Source organism: Pectinophora gossypiella, chromosome 8 (assembly GCF_024362695.1).
Source record: "Pectinophora gossypiella chromosome 8, ilPecGoss1.1, whole genome shotgun sequence".
NCBI classification, from domain to species: domain Eukaryota; kingdom Metazoa; phylum Arthropoda; class Insecta; order Lepidoptera; family Gelechiidae; genus Pectinophora; species Pectinophora gossypiella.
Genome location: NC_065411.1, coordinates 975,519 through 981,518, shown reverse-complemented (window position 1 = coordinate 981,518; position 6,000 = coordinate 975,519). Strand labels below are relative to the sequence as shown.

Genomic DNA, 6,000 nt, shown 5'->3' with positions numbered 1-6,000 from the left:
TTAGGCCAAACTTACTACTTAGGGGTAAAATTAATGTAAATGTATTGACTTTGAGTGGCAACTCTTAGAAAACTGTATATTTGATCGATTCATGAAGGTTGGTGGAAGGAGTCGACAGCATTCTTAGGCCAAACTTACTACTTGCGGGTGAAAATGATGCAATTGTATTTACTTTGAGTGGCAACTCGTAGAAAACTGTATATTTCATCGATTCATGAAGGTTGGTAGAAGGAGTCGTCAGCATTCTTAGGCCAAACTTACTACTTGCGGGTGAAAATAATGCAAATATATTGACTTTGAGTGGCAACTCGTAGAAAACTGTATATGATCGATTCATGAAGGTTGGTAGAAGGAGTCGACAGCATTCTTAGGCCAAACTTACTACTTGCGGGTGAAAATGATGCAATTGTATTTCCTTTGAGTGGCAACTCGTAGAAAACTGTGTACTTCATCGATTCATGAAGGTTGGTGGAAGGAGTCGACAGCATACTTAAGCCAAACTTACTACTTAGGGGTAAAATTAATGCAAATGTATTGACTTTGAGTGGCAACTCTTAGAAAACTGTATATTTGATCGATTCATGAAGGTTGGTGGAAGGAGTCGACAGCATTCTTAGGCCAAACTTACAACTTGCGGGTGAAAATGATGCAATTGTATTTACTTTGAGTGGCAACTTGTAGAAAACTGTATATTTCATCGATTCATGAAGGTTGGTGGAAGGAGTCGACAGCATTCTTAGGCCAAACTTACTACTTGCGGGTGAAAATGATGCAATTGTATTTACTTTGAGTGGCAACTCGTAGAAAACTGTATATTTCATCGATTCATGAAGGTTGGTAGAAGGAGTCGTCAGCATTCTTAGGCCAAACTTACTACTTGCGGGTGAAAATAATGCAAATATATTGACTTTGAGTGGCAACTCGTAGAAAACTGTATATGATCGATTCATGAAGGTTGGTAGAAGGAGTCGACAGCATTCTTAGGCCAAACTTACTACTTGCGGGTGAAAATGATGCAATTGTATTTCCTTTGAGTGGCAAGTAGTAGAAAACTGTATATTTCATCGATTCATGAAGGTTGGTGGAAGGAGTCGACAGCATACTTAAGCCAAACTTACTACTTAGGGGTAAAATTAATGCAAATGTATTGACTTTGAGTGGCAACTCTTAGAAAACTGTATATTTGATCGATTCATGAAGGTTGGTGGAAGGAGTCGACAGCATTCTTAGGCCAAACTTACAACTTGCGGGTGAAAATGATGCAATTGTATTTACTTTGAGTGGCAACTTGTAGAAAACTGTATATTTCATCGATTCATGAAGGTTGGTGGAAGGAGTCGACAGCATTCTTAGGCCAAACTTACTACTTGCGGGTGAAAATGATGCAATTGTATTTACTTTGAGTGGCAACTAGTAGAAAACTGTATATTTCATCGATTCATGAAGGTTGGTGGAAGGAGTCGACAGCATTCTTAGGCCAAACTTACTACATAGGGGTAAAATTAATGTAAATGTATTGACTTTGAGTGGCAACTCTTAGAAAACTGTATATTTGATCGATTCATGAAGGTTGGTGGAAGGAGTCGACAGCATACTTAAGCCAAACTTACTACTTGCGGGTGAAAATGATGCAAATGTATTGACTTTGAGTGGCAACTCTTAGAAAACTGTATATTTCTTCGATTCATGAAGGTTGGTGGAAGGAGTCGACAGCATTCTTAGGCCAAACTTACTACATAGGGGTAAAATTAATGTAAATGTATTGACTTTGAGTGGCAACTCTTAGAAAACTGTATATTTGATCGATTCATGAAGGTTGGTGGAAGGAGTCGACAGCATTCTTAGGCCAAACTTACTACTTGCGGGTGAAAATGATGCAATTGTATTTACTTTAAGTGGCAACTCGTAGAAAACTGTATATTTCATCGATTCATGAAGGTTGGTAGAAGGAGTCGACAGCATTCTTAGGCCAAACTTACTACTTAGGGGTAAAATTAATGTAAATGTATTGACTTTGAGTGGCAACTCTTAGAAAACTGTATATTTGATCGATTCATGAAGGTTGGTGGAAGGAGTCGACAGCATTCTTAGGCCAAACTTACTACCCGCGGGTGAAAATGATGCAATTGTATTTACTTTGAGTGGCAACTAGTAGAAAACTGTATATTTAATCGATTCATGAAGGTTGGTGGAAGAAGTCGACAGCATTCTTAGGCCAAACGTAAGTAGTAATACTTAGGGGTAAAATTAATGTAAATGTATTGACTTTGAGTGGCAACTATTAGAAAACTGTATATTTGATTGATTCATGAAGGTTGGTGGAAGGACTCGACAGCCTTCTTAGGCCAAACTTACTACATAGGGGTAAAATTAATGTAAATGTATTGACTTTGAGTGGCAACTCTTAGAAAACTGTATATTTGATTGATTCATGAAGGTTGGTGGAAGGAGTCGACAGCATTCTTAGGCCAAACTTACTACTTGCGGGTGAAAATGATGCAATTGTATTTACTTTGTGTGGCAACTCGTAGAAAACTTTATATTTCATCGATTCATGAAGGTTGGTGGAAGGAGTCGACAGCATACTTAAGCCAAGCTTACTACTTGCGGGTGAAAATGATGCAATTGTATTTACTTTGAGTGGCAACTCGTAGAAAACTGTGTACTTCATCGATTCATGAAGGTTGGTGGAAGGAGTCGACAGCATACTTAAGCCAACCTTACTATTTAGGGGTAAAATTAATGCAAATGTATTGACTTTGAGTGGCAACTCTTAGAAAACTGTATATTTGATCGATTCATGAAGGTTGGTGGAAGGAGTCGACAGCATACTTAAGCCAAACTTACTACTTGCGGGTGAAAATGATGCAATTGTATTTACTTTGAGTGGCAACTCTTAGAAAACTGTATATTTGATCGATTCATGTAGGTTGGTGGAAGGAGTCGACAGCATTATTAGGCCAAACTTACTACTTGCGGGTGAAAATGATGCAAATGTATTGACTTTGAGTGGCAACTCTTAGAAAACTGTATATTTCATCGATTCATGAAGGTTGGTAGAAGGAGTCGACAGCATTCTTAGGCCAAACTTACTACTTGCGGGTGAAAATGATGTAAATGTATTGACTTTGAGTGGCAACTCGTAGAAAACTGTATATTTCATCGATTCATGATGGTTGGTAGAAGGAGTCGACAGCATTCTTAGGCCAAACTTACTACATAGGGGTAAAATTAATGTAAATGTATTGACTTTGAGTGGCAACTCTTAGAAAACTGTATATTTGATCGATTCATGAAGGTTGGTGGAAGGAGTCGACAGCATACTTAAGCCAAACTTACTACTTGCGGGTGAAAATGATGCAAATGTATTGACTTTGAGTGGCAACTCTTAGAAAACTGTATATTTCTTCGATTCATGAAGGTTGGTGGAAGGAGTCGACAGCATTCTTTTCATTTTTTTTTTATTTTTTTATTTTTTTTAATGGTCAGTTCTGAAATTTATTTATAAGTAACAGTTTAACATAATATCATATCTTCTTATAACATAGGATTATGTATAGTAGTCTGTCTTGGCTAGTTTTCATATAATAATATGAATTTATTATAGCCTTTGCAAGTTCTAAACCTACAAGTATTTGTCGGTTCTTATTTTATAATTCCGAAAATTTGGATTGTTGGTAGAAACTAGTGATCGAACATAATAATTCTTTGGTAGGTTTATAAAAACTAGCCAAGACAGACCTTAGGCTACAATACATTATCCTATGTTATAAGAAGATATGATATTATGTTATACTGTTATTTATAAATAAATTTCAGAACTGACCATTGAACTTGGCACCCATTTAGATCTCACTTCTTTTGTCGTTGAAGTCAACAACCACGGCATTAATCATAATATTGAACTTGGCTCTCACTTCACATTTATGTTTTTGATTGGTATACTATTCTAGGCGCATCATGATGTGATGAGATGATAATTTTATACGTTGATTGCCGTATTGGAATACATTTCACAAATTATTCAATATCAACTACAAATTTAACAACCTTATTTATTTCGTTACTTTTACTTATGAACAAAAATAAGACCGTTAAAAGAAAAGTAGGGAAAGATTTTAACTGTTCATTTCCTTTCATCAAATTATAAGAAGTTTTGAGTGGCATGAGAAGATCTTTCAGATATGATAATGTAGAAAATCCTATTAGGGGTGTATTTAGCATAATGAACGAAGTAATTGAGACAAAGTGGTGCCTTTCCCTAGCTCTATCGTACACCATCTGCGGTGCTGATGGCCCGCCAGCTATCTTAGACACATTTGCATATACTTACATGGCGGAAAATTCTGTAGACGCGTAACATAACAGTAGATAAATTAATCTATTCGCACAAGTTAGTTTTTATAACTTACTTAATGCGAGGAATTATCCGTCTATTGGAATTGCCTCAAATAATGAAAGTGCATAGGTAATATAAATATGTATTATTGACTACATATTACAACTGTTTTGGTATTTGCATGTAGGTTCCTGTCACGCGTAATGGGCACTATTGTTTGAATATTGATAAGGACTAATTTTAATACAAATAAAATGAATGAACTTTTTTATGAAGAACCGATACATGCGGTTGTAAGTATATTTTATTTTCTAAGCTTCATCGGTTACCGCAAAACTTTCGAAGACATTTTCAATATACGCGAAAGCACACACCGCAAAAGCGTAATTCATTTTGTAATTCACTTACATCTTATTATAAAAACTAAAATAAAAATAATTTATTTATAGTTGTGTTGATAAAAAAACTTAACTTCGATACCTAAGTGGCTGGCTACTTAATTTATGTATTTAATATTTACCAGGCATACGTATTTTCAACCATTTAAGTTCACAGTTATTGCCATGCCAGAATGAACGGTATAACTTTCAATTAATCGATTAAATTAACGCTCTGTGCAACATTAAATCATAATTATCAGAACTACATTCACTAAGTAAAGCACCACAGAAAATTTTACGAACTTTTTGAACTTTCACGCGCAATGTAAGCAGGGAAAGCTTTTGGCGCTCATTGGTCGTTCTAAAGCGCACTGGATTCCTATTGGTGTATTGTTATCGAGGCTTTCGCAGCTGCATTCACTCGCGTCCGCACCGGCGCTGGCCCGGCGCCATCTTCATTTCACTCAGTCCGCCGCGAACCATCGTGGGGGTGACGTTGTCGTTTGAGCGATATCAAAATACAACAGCGCCGGTCTCCAATAAGCCGGTATTCGCAAATTAGGATAACTTTAGAGACTCATATTTAAAAATCAGTGTCGAGTTAATTGATGTTTGTGCAATTTGCAAAACCGATTAGGTTTTTGTAGTGCAACTGTGTTGATCTCGCGATCTGCTGCATTTCTTTGGTGTTGTGAGCTTGCTGAAGTGTGAAAAGGTGAGTTTTTATGGGATATTGCGGAGTGGTGCCGGCGCGGGTGGATGGCCGGGGCGGCGGCGGGGCTCCGCAATCGATTGGCCCGGCTCCGGCGAGCGCCGCGCGGGCCGCGCCGCCGGGCCCGGCGCACCCTCGCTCTCTCGTGCCCGCGCCGCCGTCTATTTGTCGTTTCACTTACCGGTGATCTTGAACTAGCGTCGGTTTTGTTATGATATGAATTATTTATAAACTCAGTATGCACAGCCGTGCACCAACGATAATGTTTTTCTACTTGGAAGCAGGGAGGGATCGCTGTTCCAAGTATAGGCTTGTACAATTAACATTTTAAATGAACACGCGAAAAAGTTTCCGTTTGTTTTGCTAGGATTTTAACATTCACCCCGGAAAAGCGAGGGAATAAGGTAGAACGGTGTAATAACATAGATCACATAGATCGGCTACCTACCGGGAAGGAAGAAGCTTAATATACCTATATATCAATTAATCAACCGCTGCAGGAAGTGTTTGTCTATATTGTATAATATGGCATTCGGTAACACCACAGTAGGTGCTGCCTACAATGCACA

General features: G+C 37.8%; 1 protein-coding gene across 1 annotated transcript in view; it reads left to right on the top strand.

The window, feature by feature from the left end:
- The first annotated feature begins 5,188 nt into the window (after window positions 1-5,188).
- The window catches only part of LOC126368621 (protein singed), a 78,828-nt gene continuing 78,016 nt past the window's right edge, over window positions 5,189-6,000 (top strand). Inside the window, exon 1 of the mRNA XM_050012688.1 lies at window positions 5,189-5,434. The gene's annotated coding sequence lies outside the window, so the exon portion shown is untranslated. The remainder of the gene's footprint in view (window positions 5,435-6,000) is intronic.